Here is a 25,985-nt window from a genome sequence, read left to right as displayed (position 1 = left end):
ATATATCAAAATACCAAAAAAAAACTATATAAATTTGGTATCCCCATAATCGTACTGACCCAAAGAATAAAGTAGAAGAAGAGGTATCATTTGTAGTGCACAGTGAAAGTTAAGCCCACAAGAATGTGGCATAAATTCTTGTCAATTTCACCACGTTTTAATAAGGTAAATTAAGGTCACTATGAAGTACAATTTGTTATGCAGAAATCATGCCCTCATACAGCGTTTTGAGAAAGAAAAACAGAAACATAAAAAAGTCCAAAATTGCTGTACAAATTATAATCTTTCTAACATTGTGATAAAACAAAAGGGCACTTATGAAATTATTCCAACATAAAGCATTGATGTGGTAAACGTTAGTTAAAAAAGAATTTGGGTAGTTACACTATCTGTTTGAAAAAAAAAGCATTTAAAATTTTAAAAATGAAAACTTTTTTCCAAATTTTTGCCAAATTCCCCCGTTTCAGCTATTTCAGCCTAAATTTCTCACTAACCTCAAAACCCCCGGAAAAATTTACCAGATAAAGTGACACATTGCAGTTTTGAAAAATAGGGCTTGGTCACTAAGGGGTTAATTGACAATATGTTTGAAACAGCTTTACATATCAAGCTATTTTTTCCATGACATATGAGATTATACTGTATTTTTTTCTACAATTGAGGAAAAATACACTTTTTTTTGTCATTGATCCCATAAAAGTTTATCAATAAATAGTAAAAATTGTGTCTGGACCGCCCACTCATGACCGCCGGAAGATAGGTCTGTTGTTTGGACCACTATGTGCCACAATATGGCAGAGCTTTAGGGTATTATTCAGTCCATTATCCCTACCCAGGCTCAGCTACAGAAGCAGAGTGTACAAGTATCCCTGGAACTGTCAAGTATGTCTCATTGTAGTTCCTTCTCCATTCTGCCTTTACTTGACAGGCCCTATCCTTTATATCTTACATCCCTTAAAGGACACTTGTCAACAAATAAAACCGAATGAGCTGCACATACTTAAAAAAAACAGATCCCTTGGCCTCTTAGAATTATGGTACTGTGAAAAGCCTATCTATACTGGAACATACCCTAAAGCTCTGTCACAATGTGGCACTTAGCGGTTCAATGAACCGGGGGAGAAGCAGAAGAGAGGGGAGTGTCTGGACCGCCTAAACATGAATATGCTGGGAGGGTGGAAGATAAGTCTGTTGTTCAGACCACTACGTGCCACATTGTGGCAGAGCTTTAGGGTATGTTTCAATATAGATAGGCTTTCCATAGTACCATAATTGGAAGAGGGCTAGGGATCTGTTTTTATTAGTATGTGCGGCTCGTTTGGTTTCATTTGCGGAAAATAAGAAATCTACATTCTTACTTCTTTTATGTGCAATTAGGAAGTATGTTTCCATGTGACCTTTGTGAAGTGGTTAAGCAACTGCTTTCACATAACTAATAGTGAATATAATTATAATTATAATTTAATAATATAAAATAATTAAAATATGAATCTGAGAAATTTGACCTGTAAATCCTTGAGTTGCCCTTTCTAAGGTTGTATACATTTTTAATGAATAAATGCTTAGTTTTACTATATCTGTTATACAAACATATAACTAACAATTAACAAATATTATGTGCTTCTATTAGAGAGTATATCTACTGACGTGATTTTTTTTAATGTTCTGCTGCAGATTTACACCATGTCTGCTAATTCCTTCCTTTCTGTTGCATAAAGAACCTATTTACTTGCATGAACAAAGAACATATGTGTACGTCATCCTTTATGCTTAATGTTCCATATCCAGATGCATACTTAAAGGGGTATTCCCATCTGGGCATTTACATTTAATTAAATTCATTTGCCATATGTAAACATTTCTTCAATTGGATGTTATTAAAAAAAATGTTCCTGTGTGAAGATAATTTCTCAAAAATGTAGTTATTCTGTCCCTTAGAAACGAGATTGCTTCCTCGGATACGACCACGTCACACTCTGGCAGCGGTGGCCAGACTTGCGCTATATAGTCCTGCCGGACCACCAGGATTCAGCGGTCATTACCACAGGGCGGCTGTAGGACATGCAGTAACTCCCGGACATTTCATATACAAAAACAATTTGTTTCTTTGTGCACTCAATCTATCAGACGTGGTCGTATCCGATGAAGCTATCTCGTTTCTGAGGGACAATATGGTTACATTTATGAGAAATTATCTTCACACAGGAACATTTTTTTTAATAACATCCAATTGAAGAAATGTTTATATATGGCAGATTAATGAAACTGAATGTAAGTGCCCAGATGAGAATACCCCTTTAAGCCTTTTTATACAATAGTAATGACAAAGCACAGTCACATGATATGATAAAATACTTTATAATTAAATTTTAATTAAGCTTTATACCAATAAAGCTTAATGACTGCTAAAAATGATGTACAGTATATTGCTATTTCTTCTTTTTCTAATAAGTGTTTATTCTCAGCAAGACATACATCATTTCCCTACTGATCATTGTTACACAAGAACAAAAATAACACTGTGGGAAAAAAAGTCTTCTATTCTAAATCATCCCCAGACATTCATTTAAAACTTCCTGTTGAACGTGCATTATCCCTTGTCATTTCTTGGCCATGTTGTTAGCCAATCATCATGACACAAAGATAAGGTTTTGTGCCACTAATATTAATGTAATGCCAAAAGAGTCTTTAGGGCTTAATGCAGCATCTCATCTTACAAGATATCAAATAGCTATTCAAAGTTTTAAGAACAGATATAATAATATAATCAGCCATATAACTAGAGGTGACATGTGCTTGCTATGGAGGATATTCTTTAAGATAAAACATATATCTTAAATAAACATATTTTTTCTTAAACATATAAGAAAGAACATATAACTAAAACATGTTAATCGAAAAAGAAGGTGCTAGCAAATAAACCAACCATATTATCATTATGCTATAATTTGTATGATGATATGAAAATAGTTATATACGGTAAGCAGCATTTCCTAAAAACAGTACCAGTAAAAAATGTTTTACTTCTCCACAGGATGGGGAAAAATGTTGCAGATGCAGATTGCAGCTTCTTAGCTGCTGTGTATAGAGGACTTTTGGGACTGACTTGTTCTATGAGTCATCTGAGAAGAACCTTTATCAGGGCTTGCAGGGTCAGCATGTTCTGGAAATCCAAATCTATATTGGTCATGTGAATTCAGCCTAACCTGTTCTGCCAACTAGGGGGCTGCTGACAGCCAGGAAAGGGGCATGTAAATAGGAGATAAATGTATTGAGATGCATTTATTTATTTCTGTTCCTAGGCAATGTGTCACTTTTTATTAATAACACCTTTATTCCTTATGCTAATGATATAATATGAGGACATCACAGCTACATCTGAGGGGAGAAATTCACCCATTAAGCCCGTCTATTGACCCTCACATTTTGGCCCTCTGAAATTGAGCTCAGTTTTCCCTCATATTGTACCCAGATTCCTCTAATATTGTGCTCATCAAATGATAATGTGCACCCCTTGCTATCCCTTGTTTCTGCTTTAAGAAAAATAATAAACACCAGGTACTTACCTCTCCCCATTCCCATTCAGCAGTTCTATTATTCTTTCCTTCATACAGCAACAGCAAAGACACAGTGATAATGAAGATAGCTGACAACTGAGATAGTTCACAGTTATTGGCAGCCTACCACCCAGGACACTGGGATAGAGCCTGAAATCCAAGACTGTCCTGCCAGATACAGGATGGTCTGGAGGTAGGCAGCTCAGCTCTGAAATGCCACTCACAAACTCTCTGAGGTTGTGAGCTCTGAACTGTACTGCTAAAGTGGTGTACCTGTTTCAGCAAATGAATGTTATTGTGTCACGAGTGCCCCCGCATTCCACTCCCTCGGGCCCGCACTCACCTCTCCACGCTTCAGCTCCCGTCCCGGCAAGCCCACTCACATACCCGCCCCCTAGGGCGCATGCTCATCACTGATTGGCACTGGCACTTCCGGGTTTCCCATAAAGACCGGCGGCTCCCATCACTCCCCGCCGGATCTTTGCGCTCATTAGCCTTAGAGAAAGCTTCCTGGTTCCTTGCTCCTTGTTCCTGTTCCCTGTTTCTGCCTGAATTCCTGTTGTTGACCTCAGACCTGACCTGTGACCTTGTATTTCTGCCACCAGCCTGACCTTGAGCCTGAACGCTGACTCTCTATCTCGACCTTGGTTGCCACGACAGCCAAGACCATCCTGCTGTGGCACTCTGCCCCAGCAAGACCATCCCACTTTGCGGAGGGCTCTGGTGAAGACCAGGTGCCACTTAGATTCCGGTCCTAGGTGCCGGGTACCGGGTACCATCTCCCGACGTGGTCTAGGGGGTTCACTGATCCTGAGTCCTGACAGTAAGATGCGGCCGTGGACCCCGCCAAGGTGCCGCTTCTGATTCTGGCTGATCTTACCAGTGTTGTCGCCCAGCAGTCCCAGCAGATTGCTTCGCAAGGAGAACTGCTTGGCCGAGTTACTGCTGCACTGCAACAGCTGCTTGTCTCTCAACAGCAGGCTACAGCGACTACTCCTGCGACAGTTGGTGCGACTTCTCCGGTCACACCGGCCTGTCTACTGGTGACAGAACCAAGGCTTAGACTCTCTAAGCCTGATAAATATAATGGGAATCCCAATCTCTGTAGAGGCTTTATTACCTAGTGCTTATTGTCACCGAACACTCCAAGGTGGCATTCATCCTCAGCCTCCTCTCTGGGAAAGCCCTGGCCTACCACTCTATGGGACAGAGACGAACCAGTCATGGCTACCCATACTGGATTCCTGGCTGAATTCCGGTCCATGTTTGAGGAGAGCCTTCTCAGCTGAGCTGCTGAACTTACGCCAAGGGGACTCGTCTGTAGGCGAGAATGTTGTCAAGTTCTGTACCCTGGGTTAAGAGCTCTATTGGAATAACATGGCCCTGTCCGCAACATTTAAAAAGGGACAGTCATCTCAGGTCAAAGATGCATTGGCCGCCCGCTACTCTGAGTAGTCTCATCACCCTGACCACTCATATAGATGAGCGGTTCATGGAGTGTGCAGAAGAGTTGCGTCATGAGCAACCCCAGGCCTGGCTTCCACATCTACCCCAGCCTTCGGCCACACAGTCTGTAGGGGAGCCTATGCAAGTAGACAAGGACTGTCTCTGAGCCAGTCCTAAGCACTTAATTGGGGCTTGTCCTGTCCATCCCCAGTGTCTGGGAACGACAGCACCTTGGATTCCTGGGAGAAGTGTCCCTAGGTGTGAATACAGCTTCTCAATGCCTGACAGTTCCTGTGCTCCTCAGTGTCGGTACCTGCACTCCTATACAAGTTTCAGCTTTCTTGGACTCTGGCTCTGCGGGGAACTTTGTGGATGCTGGTCTGGTCTCCAGGCATTGCATTCTGGTGGTTCCTCTCGAGAAGCCCCTTGCCATATCTTCAGTCATAGACAAGTCTTGTATGATCTGTTCCGGTATCACACTGAGCCAGTCTCTCTTCAAATTGGAGCTCTTTAAAAAAAAAAACTTTCCTTCTACGTGCTTCCACGCTCCACTTAATCTCTTCTTCTGGGTCTTCCATGGCTGCAGCTCCATGCTCTGGTCCTCAACTGGAATACAGGGGGAGATCCTACGCTCGGATCCAGAATGTCAGTCCAGTTGTATAGTGGTCCCTCTACCTGTCTATCTGTCTTGACTTTCTCTGTGACGCCAAAGTCCCTGGAGGGGCTACCAATGTGTTGCCAGGACTATGCTGATGTTTTTTTGAAAAAACAAGCAGAGACTTTTCCTCCTCATCGTTCCTACGGTTTCCCAGTGGATCTGCTGCCTGGAACCTTGCCTCCTTTAGGCCGTGTCTACCCTCTCTCTGTTCCTAAAATGGCTGCTATGTCCAAGTACATCGAAAAGAACCTGCAAAGAGCTTTCATTCGCAAATCCTCTTCAGGCTGTAGAGGAGCAGGGGGCGTCGCTAAGCCAAGTGATGGGTGTTTTCATATATTTGAAAAGGACACATGAAGGAACTATTTCCCAAGGGTGGGGGGAAACTGCTCCTTTCACACATCAGATGCTAATGAAAGGTACCATATAGCATATCTTTTTTTCTGTAAAACCTATTTTTTATAAAAAAAACTCTTTGGCAGTGTATGTACTATGCTCTGTGGGGACTGGGGGAGTGCTAAAAATGGGTCTCCTGGTGACAGTTTCCCTTTAATATGGCGCAAACAAATAATTATTGATGAAAAAATGAGGTGAAGAGAAAAGATGCTTTAGAATGGTGTGAAATGTGTAAAATGTGACAGTGTGAAGGCTGAGTGCCATGAGTGATGAGAAATGAACAATGGTAATGGGAAAAAAAAATCAAACATAAATAAAAATAATAAAACATTTTTGGTTGTAAATGTAAAAAAAAAAAATATAAATATAGCAAATTTGCAACAAATAGCCCTAATACCAAAACATTAATCAAATATCAGCAAATTGGGTAATTAGTTAGCTTAATCTTTATTGAAAAAATCTAAGCATGACTCACACCCGGGACCAGACACGCCCCTATTGTCAAAGTGTGAAAATACACATAAAAATGCACAGAAAGGTCTAGGCTCACTTAGACATAATATTTATACCAAGCAACAACAAAATCAATGTGTGTGCACCGACCACTGAAAAAATTAAATATACATATTTTATAGCAGGGTATACTTACTCAATCTGTAGTACGTACAACTGATCCAAAAGGATCGCTCTTACCAGTGTGGAAATACGGTTCCACTTGCTGCAAATGGGGCTAGGGCGGAGTCTCCTATTCCTGCCACCAGAGGATCGACCAGGGAGGGTGTCAGGCCCTAATATTGCTTACCGGGACCCCCAAAGACTCCCGCCCTTACAAGGGCAGTCCTACAAAAAGACTTTCCCTTGTACTAAAGATGCGTCACAACTCCCTGACGCGTTTCGAATTTAATCTCATCAGGGAGTAGATGTATTCATACTTAGCCCGTACACAGGCTAGTAGTAGAGAATGCAGGAAAGGAGTGCCTTCACCCGAAAATTGGAGCCTCATGTTCACACATGATGTCGGCCAGATACATACACGCACGTGTATGTGAAAAATAACTCTATACACCCAATTATATACACATACATAGACTTGTCTTGTCTATATACAACAACATACATACAACACACATCAGGCAATTACAGTTTACACATACATATAACACATATACCGATTTATATACAAATACATTCTCAAATGCATATCCTAACACATACAAATAGATATATCATGTATCATATATCATATGAGATCTCTACGACATTGCACTAATTTAGCATTGGCAGGCAAATTCTCTAACTATGTTAGCGACATGGATGGGCATGGGCACCTAGGACCATGGGGCCCTGGGCGGTCGCCCAGAACGCCCTAATGGAGATCCGCCATTGTACTCCTAGATACATTTAAAAAACTACAGCTGAATCTCAGTCTCAGAATCTCAAAGAGTTTTCCAATATACCAAAAACTAAGGAAGACGGAAAAAAAATAATATAATACAAAATTAAAGCATACATCATAATGTTTAAAAAAACCATTACTTTAAGTAAATAAGTCAACAAAAGACCATTAATTTCTGTTTTCACATCAACAACAATATAAAAGAAAGCTGCAAAGCCAAAACTAAACCCTTTGTTTGTTTCGTTTGTAATTTCCAAACTTTCGATTTGCAATAATCTGGGAATGGTCTATTTCTCTAACTCTAAATCAAGATGCATCAATAGTGCAAAGTGTTGAGGCACGATTGCTAGATTATCCAACTCTTCAGCCTTCAGTGTATTTGCCTTCTCTATTCCATGTATCCTTACCTTTATTTGCCGAGATGTCATTGCAATTAAAATTGTTGGAAAAAGCAGATAACATAGAAATTGACTCCTTTTATGGTGCAAGAGATTGGCCAAGTTGATCTTAAATGTGTTTTTGGTAGTATGAATCTATGAACTCAGTACAAGTTGTAATGTTAGGACATATAACACACTTGCCGCAGGATCATATATGCTTCAAGCCAACCAGAGAGGCCAGGGATGGGACCATAAGAGCTATCAATGTGGTCCATCGAATTTTGAGAGAGGGTACCCTGGCTTTTCTACAATCATGGTCATAAGTTTTGAGAATGACACAAATATTATATTTTCTCATGATCTGTTGCCCTGTGGTTTTTATGTGTGTTTGTCAGATGTTTTTATCACATACAGAAATACAAATGCAATCATATTATGAGTAACAAAAGCTTTTATTGATAGAATGAGTTAATGCAGCAAGGTTGACCCTTCTTCTTCAGGACCTCTGCAATTCTCCCTGGCAGCTCTCAATCAACTCCTGGACCAAATCCTGACTGATAGCAGTCCATTCTTGCACAATCAATGCTTGCATTTTATAACAATTTGTTGTTTTTTTGTTTGTCCACCCGTCTCTTGATGATTTACCACAAGCTCTCAATGGGATTAAGATCTGGGGAGTTTCCAGGCCATGGATCCAAAATCTCTATGTTTTGTTCCCTGAGCCATTTAGTTATCACCTTTGCTTTATGGCGAGGTGCTCCATCATGCTGGAAAAAGCATTGTTAATCACCAAACTGCTCTTGGACGGTTGGGAGAAGTTGCTCTTGGAGGACATTTTGGTACCATTCTTTATTCATGGATGTGTTTTTAGGCAAGACTGTGAGAGAGCCGATTCCCTTGGCTGAGAAGCAACCCCACACATGAATGGTTGCAGGATGCTTTACAGTTGGCATGAGACAAGACTGGTGGTATCACTCACCTTGTCTTCTCCAAACAAGCTGTTTTCCAGATGTTCCAAACAATCGGGAAGGGGATTCATCAGAGAAAATGACTTTACCCGAGTCCTCAGCAGACCACTCCCTGTACCTTTTGCAGGATATCAGTCTGTCCCTGTTTTTTCAGGAGTGGCTTCTTTGCTGCCCTCCTTGACACCAGGAATTGCTCCAAGAGTCTCCCCATTGCCTGGGCTCCCTTGGACCACCTCCACACACTTGGTAATATTCTGCCTTCAGCTTTATCCATAGCTATCTGGGTCTTTTATTGGATTTGGTTATTTTGAGTGATTTTTCACTCTGCGGACCATACATCATACCGTCAGGGCCGACCATCTTTTTGCCCTGGTGGCGTTATATGGAGTTGACTCATACCTGGTCCTCTCCTGCTTAGACCTCTACACTGTGTAGTATATTTCTTGTTATAGCTTGAGTGCAGTATGTGGTATTAGTTTGGTTCATCATTTGGTGTGTTCTGGGGGGCCCTGTTGCAGGTGGTTTGACACTATCACATGGCATCACCTGCTATGTTCAGTCACGAAGGCAGTTGACCTGCATTTTTGTGTTTTAAATGTTTTTATATTTTTTGTCCTTTTGAGTTTTCCGTTTGTATTTGTACTCCAATAAAATATTGTCAATTATATTTCTTTTGGCTGCTTGACATATGTTCCTCGTGCTTTTCTAATTTGTTATTCGCATATGTGCAGCATACAGATCCCTCCTCTTATATCTTTCAGAGGTAGATTCCATTTCTGTATTCTAACATTTGAAAAGTTCATGAAATGCCTGATCTGTGTAAATTACCCTAAATGGAAAGTACACCTCTCATATTAGGATTGGCTTTTATGAGTGATTTTTTTTTACAAAAAACCTTGCTTTCATCCGCAAATTGTTGTTAAAATTGGAGCTAAAGCACCCCATAGTTTGTTACCTAGTTTCTCTAGAATGCAGTAATATCTGACATGCTCACACACTGCTGTAGTGGTGCAAAGAGGGGCTCAGAAGGTAAGGAGTGCCTACTGGTTTCTGAAGGGCAAATTTTGCTTAAATGGTGTTATGTTTCATTTTCCTAGCCCCTGAGATACCAGAACAAGGAAAACCTCCAAAGATTGAGTCCATTTTGTAAACTAAACCCCAAACTAAAGAACAAAAACTAAAAAAAAAGTAACATTATTTTGGGGGGTTGCAATACCCCAATTAGTACATTTTATTATTCAAATTAAATCTATCCTATTACATTTTTAATGTTAACTTGGTTTTATACACCAAATAGCATAAATAACATGTTACTTATGTTCTAAGGGGCAGTGCAATCACTATCCCATTAAAATAGCTTTTTATGTTTGTGTCATTTTGCAGAATATAACTCATTTGGAGACAAAGTTCACTTGTTTTTGCATCAGCATCTTCTAAGAACCATTACATTTTTATTCTTTTGTCGATTGTTCAGACTAATGTAGTAGAACAGTCAGCCTATGCAACTTCATAAGGTGACACTTTCACTGTTAGGTCTTGCCCATGGATATTGTGGGGGTGGGGGATGTTTATAGAGTTAAACAGCTGGGATCGCAATTTTTTTTATTAATATGCAAAAAATTACAAACATGTATTTACATAATAATGCAGAAGCTCTGCTTCTGGGCCCATGGGATAAAAAGAATGTACCGCCAAGGTGCAAGAACAGCAAGACGGGTGCACTGGGGGGTTAAGGAAAACTGCAAAGATTAATGTTAAAGATTGATGTTACATTAAACACAAGCAGAATGAAATCTCTAATGGCTACAAACAATGTTTACTGTAAAATTTGTCATTTGTCAACTTCGGTGTAGCTCCCAGCTAAGGGTTCCCTAAATTTCCAACACAGTACTATGGTATTTCTTCTGTGTACTCTCATCTTCTGATGTCATACAAACTGTGCCTGAAGATATTGTAGCTTGAAGATATTGCAATTTAGACAGGAATTGATTGACTGCTGGAGCTGTCGTGATATTGGCTGATAATCTCTCTGGGGCTTCGAAAAGCTATTAAGATCTAGCTGCTCTTTCTCTTGGCATTTAAGTTGACAGATTTAGTAATCTTTTGGCTCTTCCTATATTTAGCTAGCCAAAAGTTTACTTTCTGCTTTTGAAATTAGTATCATAAGTCACCAGATTCCAGATGTATTTGTATTGAGCGACCCTTACATTGACTATTTTGATATACTGTATTTTTTTTTTCAAAGGAACCTGTCAGCAGACCTGATAAATCACTAGCAGTACATTGTCAGAAATTAAACACATTCAAATTCATGATTAGGGTGAGGCATCATCCAGAAACCAACTTTGTGGTTGTCTAAAGGAGACGAGGTGCTATAGTCAAGCTCTCCCCACCCAGAATGCTCCCTTCACTATAAGTGACAGCCCTGCATACAAGTACGTCACTAACTAGAAGTCTGGTGCATGACGTCCATCAAGGCAGAGGAGTGATCTGAAGTGGGGAGAACTTGACTTCAATGTTTAGCTCTCTATAACTTTATACAACCAATTAATATTGCACTTCAAAGTTGATTTTCTGGATTAGGCCTCAACATTGGCCATGGAAGAAACATGTTCTAGTATATGTTAATCCATAGCATACAGGTAGTGGTCTATTAGATTGTGCTCTGCTGACAGGTTCCTTTAAATATTAACATATTGCGAAATTTAGGAACAACATTTGTGACATAATAAATTATACTAGATATCATCATGAGAAGATTTACACACTTATGTGGATGTAGTTTGCTCTTCCTGTGCAGCCAGATACATCAAGAGGCTCAGGCCTCTTGATGTATCTGGCAGGTGGCTGCACAGCCTTTTATTTCTACACCAGATTCTACCTGGTATAGAAATAAGCTGTAGCGAGGAATGCCCGCACCCAGCAGGACCATTCCCCCACCAGCTGCGCCCCCCTTTTCTCCCGTCCACGCCCCCCTGGAGTGATGCTGGCATGAAGGGGAAAATAATTGCAAGTGCTAGCGATACAATTGCATTTACAATTATTTCAGGGCTTCTATTCCACTTTTTCAGACAGCTTAGACTGGACACTTAGTGGGGTGGCCAATGTGCTCCAAATCAATGTGGCGCAACCTAGTATAGCCCTTAGTGCTGTGTGAGAACATCTGAGGCCTGGGCTACTCAGATGTGCATGATTTTGTACCAAAATAGTTGCTTATCCATAATTGTGTAATTTTTGCTCGATTTATTGCCGTCCAAGAGAGTGCAAGTGAATTGTCTCTGATTGCAGCTTTAGGTTGATCAGTTGTACTACAACCAGACCTGAGTTTCCTTGTGGAAAGATCCAGCGGTTTCAGTGAATTGTTTAAATAACATCTACCATCAGGATTATGGATTATAAACCAAGTAAACTTACATGCTGGTGTGTGCCCCATTTGTCAGGATCTGCTCTTTTTGCGCTTTTATGCCTTTGTTTTTTAAAAAAAAAAAGGCTCAAACAATGATGCAAATGAGCCTAAGGGGCTCCACACTCAATAGAAGTTCATGGGTGGCACGGTGAGTGACACTTCTGCCTTGCAGCGCTGGGGTCCTGGGTTTGAATCCCATCACGTTCAACATCTGCAGAGTTTGTATGTCCTCTCCGTGTTTGCGTGGGTTTCCTCCAGGTACTCCAGTTTCCTCCCACAATCCAAAACATACTGTTAGGTTGTTTAGATTGTGAGCCCCATGGGGACAGGGACCAATTTAACATGCTTTGTGCTGCGCTGCGTAAGGAATTATTATTATAATGGAGCCCCTCAGGTTCATTTGCATTGTTTTTAAAGCATATTTTCTTAAAAATCAAGGGATAAAAGAAGTTAAGAAAATAGCAGATCCTAATAAGGGGGCATTCACCAACATGTAAGTATACTTGGTTTATAATCCATGATCCTGATGGTAGGTTGCCTTTAAGTAAAGCCTTAGACTTTGTTAATAAGTAATGCACAATATTTCTTTTTTGATTCTGTATAAATATTGTCTAGTCTTAAATGATGATATAGCTAGGCAAGGATATAGAAGCAGTGAGTTTGATCTAGTCTCCGAAACTGGGATTATAATTAATACATATCAAATATCAATTTTGGCTTCTCCGCTCAAAAATATCAATCCATATTAGGGTACAAGAACAATAGTTAAAGGGGTTGTCAGGGTATATGAATTTTTCCATATATGTATACAGAGGCTGATCTTGATGCTTGTCTACATTATCAGTATTCAGAAGCCGACGGTGAAACACGTGACTACAGCTGCGCTCATGTATACTCTTGACATAGCTGCAGACACATGTCAGCAGCGTTCTCTGTTTACAAACAGAAGCTGACAGTAGCAGTTGGTGGTACGGGAGCTAGGAGAGAGGTAAGTACACGTTTTTTTTTATTTTAAAGCCCCCCCCCCAGCCATATATGAAAAAAATCATATTCCCGGCCGACCCTCTTAATGATGCCTCCTTTCACAGCACAAAAACAGATGGATGCAATCAAATCCCTTCTCACTTTAGAAACATGCCACAGGAAATGTACATTTCCACCGCTGGTGATTTATCAATAAGCCTGTTGGGATTACATGTGGTGCTGATTTCTACAGTGTTCTTCTAACACATATTTCAATACAGAATCTGATTATGATAATCTTTCCAGGATTTTCTAAACTGTATAAATATACTGTCAAATCTCAGCTCTGATTGGTATGATCTGAAAATTGATATACTTGTCAGACCATGGAATTTTCTTATTTATTAAGCATAAAAGATGCTTTTGAGTTTTAAAAACTCGGGTCGATTTTTCAAATCCGTCATCTGTCACTTAATGAGATTATAACTTAAGAACACTTTAACTTACCAGATTGTTTTCTTATGACGTTCTATTTTACCTTAGTGGTATATTTTGGTGTAAATGTTTTGCATCTATTCTTGAAAAAAAAAAATTTGGTGAAAAGTTATTGATTTTCTGATTTCTAAATGTTATTTTTATCATACAGTTAGTTCAACCTCCGAAATAGGTTACTAACTAACATTAACCATATGTCTGCTTTATGGTGATGTAATATTTTAATTTTATTTAATTTTATTAGGATTTTAGGAGGCTTACAAATCAATCAGCAATTTTCCAGATTTCCACAAAACTTTGAAATGCAATTATATTAAATGGGTTGTGAAGAAAACCGCAACGTTCCGGACCCCTGAAGGGTACGCAAGGTCACTCAGTTATCCTTTTATAGACACTCCCAGAATGCACGGGCTCTGAGAGGCGCAGGAAGTGATTTAAAGTTGTCCACAAAACTTCCGGATATGGCACAACAATAAATCACAGCCCTGTACAGTAGGAGCTGCCAACAGGTCTCCTTTAATATAAGCTTGGTCCGGAACAGGATTGTATAGGGTGAGGAACCAAACCCGTAGCATACCTATATATGTGAGACTCAGACGTGAGGATTTGTAGATAGAGATAAAAGAGCAACACAGGTTACATTTTATATTTAATTGCCTTAAGGGCACACTAGACAAAACAATATATACAGTTGGGATATATACAGTTACAAAGAGTACAAAATACAAGGTAGCACTACAAGTAACAGCAATTCAGTAAGTTAGTTGCCTTTGTGTGTGTGGCTAATGGAACCTAATAGACCACATCTTAAGATCCTTCTCTGCTCTTGATGGTAAAATGGTTCCCGAACAAAGACAATGTTGGCTGAGAGATATCTAAATATATCAGGTGTGGACACACCTCTGCCAACCCAACAGGAGGAGTCATGGGTCCCTCCTACCTGGTACTACAACCAGAGCCCTGGAGAAGCCACAGATTCTCAAAGGGAAGATGTAGGGTCATGGTTCTGGTATCATTGGATCCGGGTGAATCCCTGGATTGCATTGATACCAAACACCACCCATTTGCTATGGTCCTATGCAGAGATATTATATCTCTAGAACAGAGTATTCTAGAGCACCCGGAATTGAATTATTATGATCTCCTGAAAATAACCAATCCAAAAATGTATTTGTTCTTCTGGTGAGATCGACCATGACTTCATAACTGTCCTTATTCAACTTAGTGATTTTGAAATTTATGGCTCTTTGTTTGAGACTTGGGGGGGGGGGGGGATATGCCTGGAGTTGATCTGACTGCAGAAGTCTATTGAAGTACGGACACATGCTGTGTGCATGTAAACAGCCTAGCTTAGTTAGGGCAGTTAAGCTGAGGCTGGGGGAAGGTGAGGGATATGGTGGCTGGATGAACAAGGCAATTACTGCATGTTCATCGCAGGGGTTTTAAAAGTTCTATTTCTTAGAAACTCCCCACATAGTACTACATTGTTAAGCTACATTGAAATAAAACAAAATGGAGGTTCTATACACAATTTTAACACTTTGACAATAAGATGTTTATTAAGCCCTAAGATTTATATGTTTTTGCAGGATAAATGAGAAAACTCATCTCAGATTTAGTTGTGCAGTTTCTCTTGGTATGGTAATACCACACATATGGATGTAAGCACTTTATGGGCCAGTAACAGAGTGGAGAAGGGAAGGAGTGCCATCACGCTTTTGGAGGGCAAGTTTTGCTGAAAGAAATTTCAGGCGCTTTTACTGAGCCGATAACATAGAAGAACTAGAGAAACCCCTAAAAAGCGACCCCATTTGAAACGAAACCCCTCAAGGAGTATAGTTACACTATTTTAGGGTATTTATAGCCCATTGATTATTATTTATTAATATAATCTTGGCGGCAATGCAAAAGAAAAATCTAATCTGGTACAGATTTTTTTCCTTTTTTTCTGTTTTATATACCGTATGGGATAGATAGCATGTTATTTATGTTCTATGGATCAATACGTTTATGGCAATATCCGATTTATATAGCTTTTTTATGTGAAATAATTTTTGTGGTTTATGTTGAATAATTTTGCAGAAGAAAAATGCTTTTGGAGACTAAAAAAAATTAGGGGATTTTTAACATTTTTATCACTTTAAAAAAAAAAATACTGTCCTACTGTGGGACTTGAACAAGGGATCATCTTATCGCTTGTTCAAACTAATACACTGCAATACTGATGTATGGTGGTGTATTAGAACATATATCTCATTATTAGCTATTGAGTTCCCCTAAATGATGTAACTGATTAGTGGATCTCATCCTGCTAAAAATAATCATCCATATGTCCAAATTACAAAAAAATAAACATTTTATAGCCTGTACAATGAGACAATGCAAATCTTCTCTGAATGACACTCCTTCCGTTCTATGCCCGGCCTTGTGCCCATACAGCAGTTTACCACCACTTATGTGGTATGGGCATACTCAGGAGAAATTGGGTATTAAACTTTGTGGAGTTTTTCACCCTGTTTCATTTTTGTGTTTCCATTTTTTGCTCCCCTTCTTTAACCCTTTATAACTAAGTCATTTTAGGGCTTTATGACCAAGTCTGATGTTTTTAAATCTGCCTTATGTCATTACGACTAAAAAACATAACTCTGCTCCAGGTGTCACTGGGAATCATTCCTCCAAATATTTTGCCTCTCGATCCTCATTTAGTACCTTTTTTGGCCCATAGAAACCATGGTTTCCAGCTCTCAAAAGAACTACAATCAGCAAGATGAAGGGCGGGACCTGCCTCCTGTTACCTCATCACAAGCGCATGGTGCTGACCAATGACACCATAACTATCTATATCATATCTATTTATTTATCTCATATCTATCTATCTCATATCTTTTTATCTATATAATATCTATTTATCTCATATCTCATATGATATCATATCTCATATCTATCTATGTATATCCTATCTATCTATCTAGCTCATATTTTTCTATCTATTTACCTATTGTTCTATCTATCATCTATCTAACGATGTATATCCTATCTTTCTATCTAATATCTACCCATCTAAGTAAAACTTCAGCACAGCACATGAGGGGACAGCTTGAAGACTTGGAGATTCTCTCCTGTCATTTCCTGATGGTGATGGTGGAGGAATTGTGCTTTCTCTGCAGTTTGTGTCTGTATGAATTATTTGTTTATATACAAGTGAAGGGAAAGCTGAGGGAGAGATAAGTGTAGTTGTTTTGTTACTACATTATTTAGAGCTACTGGCAGCACATGACTGAGCGCTGGAGTACTGAGCTATAAGGTAAACAGCTGAGAGCAGGGAGAGAGGGGGGGGGGGCGGTGTGTCTCCCTCCATAGTCAGCTTCTCAGTGAAGATGGAATGTGCCTAGCAACAGCCATATGAGAGATCATTGACATCAGGGGGAAGTCTGCAGAATACAAGAGGAAGGAGCAAGATTCAGTTAACTAATCCAATTGCAAAAGTGTTTAAAATTACCTGCCCTACAACACATCAAATTTTTTTTGAAATGATGGTTACTCTTTAAGTGACTTTGAGAGGCCTAAATAACAGTTAAACTCCGTAAATTATGTAATTTTAGAAACTACACCCCTCAATATATGAACAAACACAGGGTTTAAAATAAAACCATGGTGTAATTTACGAGCTGTAATTTTTTTAGACAATACATTAATTTTTACTCTGTCATTCTGCCACTCTGAGGCCTACGATGTTGCTGCCACCTCCACACTATCATTCTGCCACTCTGTGGCCTACCATGTTGCCGCCACCTCCACACTGTCATTGTGCCATTGTGTGACCTACCATGTTGCCGCCACCTCTACTCTGTAATTGTGCCACTTTCTGACCTCCTGCTGCTGCTGCCACCTCCACACTCTGTCATTCTGCCACTCTGTGGCCTACCATGTTGCCGCCACCTCCACTCTGTCATTGTGCCACTTTTTGACCTCCTGCTGCTGCCACCTCCACACTGTCATTCTGCCACTCTGTGGCCTCCTGCTGATGCTGCCGCCACCACCTTCACACTCTGTTATTGTGCCACTCTGTGGCCTACCATGTTGCCTCCACCTCCACACTCTATTATTGTGCAACTCTGTGGCCTACCATGTTGCCGCCACCTCCACACCTCTGACCTCATGCTGCTGGTGCCACCTTTGCAGTTCTTTTTTGGCAAAGACATGATATTTTCAGGAAAACTTTAATGTATGATGCATGTGGCGTCTCTAATCTTCAAATTCAAATTTAAATTGAAAATTTTAAATCTATTTTAAACTTCGTCATTGTGCCACGATGTGGCCTCCCCTATTGCTGCCAGCTCCAGAATTTGTCATCGTGCCACTCTCTGACCTCATGCTGCTGCCGCCACTTCCACACTCTGTCGTTCTGCCACTCTGTGGCCTACCATATTGCCGCCATTTCCACATTTTCATTGTGCCATTCTGTGACCTACCATGTTGCCACCACCTCTACTCTGTCATTGTGCCACTCTGTGGCCTGCTGCTGCTGCCGATCCACCTCCACGCTCTGTCATTGTGTTACTCTATGGCCTACCATGTTTCCGCCACCTCCATAATTTGTCATTGTGTCACTCTGCGGCCTACTCATGCTGCTGTCAACTGTCTCCCTGGAACACCCTATGATTTCCATAATGCTGTTTTCACCCTCCACCGCTCTATGATGTTGCCACTATGTTTAGTTTTCCCCTTTATTTCATCTGTCAGAAGGAATGAAAAGCCTTATGATTGATAGCCAAAAGCAGGAGTGGATGCAGAACACAGAGGACATGCAAATATCCCATTTACTGGTCATCTCTGTTTTGGATCTACTCCTGTGTGCTTTTGGCTTTAGCAATACTGATGATGGATTATTGACCAATTGAAAGTGGACATTGATGGACGAAATGAAGGGCAAAATGATCAGTGACGTCAATGCAAAATTACTCCTTCGCTTATTTGGTGAAGTTGTCCCCTGTAAGTGCCCATGGAATTTAAGAGAGAAGCGATTCTAAGAGCGGAGGCTGTCATGTGCGTGTAATACTAAAACACAACATTGTTTGAAGACCAAACCACGCTCCCTATGCATATTTAAGCATGGCACAGTGTTCTACAACACCCTACAGGCTCTCTGCAGCCAGGAAATACCTGTTTTTAGTGTGTTTTTGTCATGATTCAATTCAGGTCAAATCAAATTTTTTCAAAAAATCGGCGACTCGGGTCAAACCGAATTTCAACAAATTCGCCCATCTCTAATTTGTATGTTTATGTCGTTCTTGTGGAAATGAAGAAGTTTATTCAAAGAATAACAAGGAAGGAAAAAAGCATGCCTTACCCAAATCTTTGTGTGTCATTGTGACATGATTTTCTACCACTGTCATTCACCCCAGAATTTAGGGAGTGGGGTCTGGCAAGGTAAAATGAAAAACCATACAAATCATATAGAAAAAATTTTTGGATTACTTGAGACCCCCTCAATTTCCAGGACAAATGGAGCAAAATTACTTCGAAATAAATGCATTCTGACCTCATTGAGTTTTCTCAAAAAAATTCAGCAATTTGCTAATTTCTACTTATGGCATATGGCATACCAGCTGTATTGTATTATAGGTTGTCTAAAATCATAGATTACAGTAATGTCACATATAGGTCTTTCATATTACATGTGTTTTAGACTAGGCAAGGCTCCCATCAATTATTTTTGCAATCTGCTGTTCTGTATGTTGTGAACACTAGAATATAAGAAATATTTGCTTAATATAAAAGTCATGAGAAGCATGAACAATCCACAATCTTATCACTGATAAAGGGCAGCTGGTAAAACAGGAAATGTGAATTTCTGCTTATAACGCGGTGTACATTAGAGGACTGTATCACCAAGGCCAAAGTAAACAGCTTTCATTTTGAGCAGTGGGAAAATTTCAAGCTGCAAAGTCAGGAATATAGGTCATCACAATAACGCATAAGAACATACATGTTATATAGCTACTTATAGTTTCTCAAACAGTGTTGAAAGCAAAATGAACAGCTCATAGGAACTACCAGGAGAAAAAATGGATGACTTGCTAATCACAGGGTAAAGAAGCAGAGGAGAATATGTGGGTGGAGGGGGTGGCAATCTCAATTTTCCTGATAACCCACCTCTTTTGTTAAATGACCGCTCCGTTAACCCTTTTTTGACTGCCCACTGAAAATATACGTTGGGTGGTTGTGAAGGACAGAGCATTCTCCATACGCGACAGGTGTATTACAAAGTTGACACCTGCTGGGAACTGCCGCAGTTGGTGCTGACCACTGCACCTTTCAGGCATACTGTAGGGTGCCGCCATCTTTAAATGGTCGTAGGTGCCCTCTCTGAGACAGATTGTAATATAAAAGCAGTATGCCACAGTATTCAATATGATGTCGTAACGTTCTAATATAATTTCAAAGGGTTCCATTGTGATATCATAGTGTTCTATTGTTATATTATAATGTTCCATTGTGATGTGATAATGTTCCATTGTGATGTCATAATGTTGCATTGTAATTTCATAGGGTTCCATTGTGATGGCATAATGTTTCATTGTGGTGTGATAGAGTTCCGTGGTAATGTCATAATGTACCATTTTTATGTCCCAGGATACTATTGTGATGTTCTGGGGATCTATTGTGATATTATATTGTTCATTTTTTATATAATTGGTTCCATTGAAATGTCATAATGTTCCTTTCTATTGTCATGATGTCGCATTGTGAAGTAATAGGGTTTCATTGTGATACCATAATGTTCCATTGTGATGTGAAAAGGTTCTATTTTGATATCATAGGGTTACTTTGTGATGTTCTAATGTTGCATTATCATGGCCTAATGGTCCATTGTGATGTCATAACATTCCATTGTGGTGTCATAGGGCTCCAGAGTAATGTTATAGGTTTCCACTATGAGGTCATAATGTTCTCATGTCCTAATGGTCCATTGTGATGTCATTTGTTTCTATTTTGATGTTCCATTGTGTTTTCATACTGTACCATTGTGATGTTGTAATATTCCATTGTGATGTCACAGGTCTGTATATTGATGTCATTATGTCATAGGTTTCTACAGATATGTCATAATGATGCATTGTTATGTCACAATGTTCCACTGTGATGTCTTCATAGAGTTAAATTGTGATGTCATAATGTCCCACTTTGATCTGAAGTTTCTATAATAATGTTATGGTGTTCAATTGTGATGTCAAATGGCTGTTTTTGTTGTTATTATGTTCCATTCTGATGTTATAATGTTCCATTCAGATGTCACATGGTTCCATTGCAATGTCACCCTGTTCCATAGTGATGTCATTATGTTCCATTGTGTTTTCATAGTGTTTCACTGTGATGTCATAAATATCTATTTTGATGGTATAGTGTTATATTGTGATGTCATAATATTCCATTGTGATGTGATAGGGAATTATTTTGATGTTAATATTTTTAATTGTGATACGCTCCATTGAGGTGTATTGGGGTTGCATTGAGAAGTCATATGGTTCCATTGTAATGTCACAATGTCCAATTGTGTTGACCTAATGTTCCATTGTGATTTTATAATGTTCCAATATAATGTCATAGGGTTCCATTGTGAGGTAATACTTTTGCATTTTGGTCTCATGCTGTTCTATTGTGATGACATAGCATTCCAATAATATGTCAGTATTAGAATATAATTTCATAGGGTTCCATTGTGATGTGAGTTAGAGTTTTGACTTTAGAGTTCCATGGGGATGTCATAGTGTACAAAGGCGGTGTCATAATGTTCCCTCATGATGTCCTAAGGATTCATTGTGGTGTCGTAAAGGTCCATTGTGATGTGAAAATGTTCTACTTTGATATCATGGTGTTACATTGTGATGTAATAATACACCCTTGTGATGTCATAATGTTGCACTATAATATAGGGCTCCACTGTGATGTCAAAAAATTTAATTTTGGTGTCATAGGTCCTATTGTGATGTCAAAATGCACCACTGTGGTATCATGGGATTCCTTAGTGGTGTCATAATGTTCCAAGGTGATGTCATAATGTTCTTTTGCTATGTCATTATGTTCTATTTTGATATCACCACTATGACGGCCACTATGTTGTTGTATGTTGTTCATTTCTGATCAACGGGTTTGATTGCAATGTCATAGTGTTCTTTTGTGATATCATTGTGTTCCCTTGTTCCCCTATTCTCACGTCATAATATTACATTGTCATGTAACAGGGATCTATTGTGATGTCATAATGTTTCACAGTGATGTTCTAAGGTTTTATTTTGATGTCCAAAGATTGTATTATGATGTCCTAGGGATCCATTGTGATTTCATATTGTTCTATTTTTTATGTCATCAGGTTCCATTCTATTGTCATGATGTTGCATTGGAATTTTATACTGTTCCATTGTAATGTGACAAGGTTCAAGTTTGATATCATAGAGTGCCATGGTGATGTCATAATGCACAACTGTGATGTCATAATGTTCAATTGTGATATCATAGGGTTACATTGTGGCGTCAAAATGCTCCATGGTGATGTCATAATGTTTCACTTTGATGCCATAGGTTTTCACTATGATGTAGTAATGTTCTATTGTGATATCATTGGATTTCCTTGTGATGTGATAATGCTCGTAGGGCTGTATTTTAATGTCATTTTGTTCCATTGTGATGTCAAAGTATTCTATTGTAATGCCATAGAGTTTCATGGTGATATCATACTGTTACAATGTGATATCCTAGGATCCCATTGTGAAGTCACAATCTTCCATTGTGACGTCATAGTTTTCCCACTATGATATTAGAATGTTCTATTGTGGTGTCATAGGGTTCAATTGTGATGCCATAATTTTCCATTGTGATGTTATAGGGTTTCATTGCAATGTCACAATGTTCCCCTTTGAAGTCATAATGGCACATTTACTAAGGGTCCACAGACCTCGATTCCGTCGGGTTTTCCTGAATATTTCCGTTTTGCGTCGAATTGCCCTGGGTTTTTGTCGCACGCAATCTGATTGTGGTGCATTGGCGCCAGCTTGCACGCAACAGAAATCGGGGGGCGTGGCCGTTGGACAACCCGATGGATTCAGAAAAACACGTAATTTAAAAAACAAAATGTGTCGCAAGATCCCGCACTTACATGCACCAGGAAGAAGAAGGTGAACTCCGGCGGACCTCAGTGCAGCAGCGACACCTGCAGGAAATTGGACGCACGACCTTAGTGAATTGCGCCGGACCCGTATCCTTGTCGGACAATGCACTGCGGAATCCCGACAGGACCGGGTAAGTAAATGTGCCCCATAATGTTCCATTGTAATATGGTTGTATTCTGATATCATAATGTTCCATTGTCATGTAATAGGTTTTCATTGTGTTTCAATAATGTTTTATTGTGAAGTCATGATGTTTCCATTTTAATGTCATAATACAGTATTCTAATTTGATGTTATAGGGTTCAATCGTGATGTCAAAGGGTTATGTTGTTAAATCATAATGTTCCATATAATTATTTTCCATTGTTATCCTATAATGTTCTTTTGCGATGTTCAAGGGATTTCTTTCAATGTCCTCAGACTCTATTGTGATGTCATAGGGTTCCATTGTAATATAATAGGATACCTTTGTGGTGTTCCACTCTGCTGTCATAGTATTCCATTGTGATGTCATTATGTTTCATTGTAATACAATAGGGTTCCTTTGTGATCGAATAATGTTCCATGGTGATGTCATTTTGTACCAATGTGATGTCCTTATGTTCCATTGTCATAACAAATTAGCTGACCCAAGTAGACAGCCTCTCTCATTCAAACCAGTTTCCTACACTGTGGTTGAGCAAGAAACGGAAAAAAAGTGTTGTCTTCAGTTGCTGTTATCCAACATGATGTTACTAGGTTTCTATTATGTTGTGAATTGATGTAAAGGGAGCTGCCCTTCAAAGTACCACTATGGCCATATTAGATCATTTTAGTGCCAAGTTTGTCCAGGCCTATACCCCCGCCAAACATGTGAGCATAGACGAGTCCCTGGTACAATTCAAAGGGAGACTTCAATTCCGCCAATACCTGTAGGGTACACCTACAAGTTCAGGGTATGTGAAGGGAAGGACTCCACTATAGTGCCCCCAGAATGCCCCCCCCTTCCTGGGTGTTACAGGGAAGATAGTGTGGGATATAGTGCACCCACTGCTGGACCAGGGCTACCACCTCTACCTGGACAATTTCTGCACCAGCACTACCCTGTTCAAGTGCCTCGCTTCCAGAAATACTGCGGCATGCCGCACCGTACGCTGAAATCAGAGAGGTCTCCCTAAGTCGCTGCTTGGGCAAAAAATGAGAAGGCACAAGAGCAGGGCACTATGCAGCGACTCTGTATTGTGTGTTAAGTACAAGGACAAGAGAGAGGTCCTTGTATTAACCACAATACATGGGCACACCACCACCCCTGTCCCAGTAGGAGGTATCAGTGCAGAAACCCCATAGCCAAACTGTATTTTAGATTATAACAAGTACATGGGAGGGGTAGACTTGTCTGACCAGGTGCTAACACCATTCGGAAGTCAAGAAGCTGGTCGAGCACATCATGCAGATAGCACCATATAATGCTTATGTGCTACATCAATGTGCAAGCCAGAGGGGAACTTTCCTGGAATTTCAAGAGTTGGTAATAAAGTACTTTCTTTTTGGAGAGCAAAACGGGGGAGTGCCAGCACTTCTGGAAGCGAGGCCACATCAGGCATTGTCCATTAAACACAATTCACAATGGACGATTACTTTCCAGGAAAAAGAAGACTGGTGATGTAGTAATGTATTGATATTCTACTGCATTTGAAGAATATAAATGAATATTTTGCAAGTATACTTTGGCTGGTCTTGATTGTTTGTATAATTCCACATCACGCATTGTACCAGGGCAGCACTTTCCAGGATAAGTTCCACTGCCAAGAAGGGTAGAACACAGAAGAGGTGCAGGGTGTGCCCCAAAAAAGGAATTCGGAAGGACACCATTTATCATTGTGAAACATGCACAGAAAAAAACAGTTTTATGTATGAAAGATTGCTTCCGAATTTATCATATATCCCTGGATTTTTAGATTACCATGTTGTTACCCTGATGTACTATGCACAGCTTATACATCATGCCTGTAGATTACTGACCCATATGGGATATTGCTGTACCCGGCAAAATATGCATTATGATTTTTGGGGTGTTTGTCTCCCGTGGCAGGAGCTGGGCACAAGATGACATAATAGATATTTTTACTATGCACTATCCATTATGCATTTTTCGAGGGTCCATCTGTGGGGTTAAAATTCTAACTATACCCCTAGATTAATTCATGGAGTGGTGTAGTTTACAAAATGGGGTCAGTTCTTAGGGGTTTCTACTGTACTGGACCCTATTGGCATCTACAAATGCTTCATGATGGCAAAAAGGAAATAAAAATGTACAATGTCTGTGCTCCAACAAGTTATTCCCTTTGAGACCTGCCGTGTCTCCACCTGCAGATAATTGCCGCCTATGGGTTATTGCCCCGCAGAATGATTTTTGATGTGTTTTTCCCCAGTGGCATGAGTTGGGCAAAATGCTTTTGTAAATACAATGGCATATTTGATAAATTGCAATACATATTTACTCTGCACTACTGACTTTGTAATACATTTGAGCCAGCATCTTAGGGGTTAAAATGCTCATACAACCCTACATACATTCTTTGAGGGGTGTCCTTTCCAAAATGGGGTCACTACTTGGGGGTTTCTATAGTACTGGTACCTCAGGGCCACCCCCACACCAATCTAGTGAAAACGGAGGTTCAAAACCTAAATTTTGCTCCTTGCCTCCTGAGCCCTTTCGTGTCTCCATCCTGCAGATTATTGCCGCCTATGGGGTATTGCCCTCACCGGGGTAACCCGCAGCAGTTGCTATTAAATCTTGAAACCATCTCACATCCTTAAACAAATACAATAGAAACGTAAAACAAATTATGTAAATAAAAAGAAGATCAATGGCAAAAGGTTTCTACAAAAAAGAAATTGTGGTTTGCCTGTCCAAATGATGATGGGTGGCTGGTTGACAGAATGCAACTCCCACAAGTTCTGGTCTTCCTTGATACTTCACGTATGTACGGTACCATACGGTGTACGGCCGTATGCAATCCGTCTTTTATACGTTCCCATAGACTACTATTGGGCATACAGAATGGAAATACATGAGAAAATAAGGCATGCTCTATATTCTTCACATATCGAAAATTATAGGGTACGGTGCACAATACGGCCATTGAAATGGATGGGGCTACATGTATATAC

The sequence above is a fragment of the Engystomops pustulosus genome, chromosome 1 (assembly GCF_040894005.1).
Source record: "Engystomops pustulosus chromosome 1, aEngPut4.maternal, whole genome shotgun sequence".
Taxonomy (NCBI): domain Eukaryota; kingdom Metazoa; phylum Chordata; class Amphibia; order Anura; family Leptodactylidae; genus Engystomops; species Engystomops pustulosus.
The sequence above is the reverse complement of the archived record's forward strand: the minus strand, read 5'-3'. Positions refer to the sequence as shown.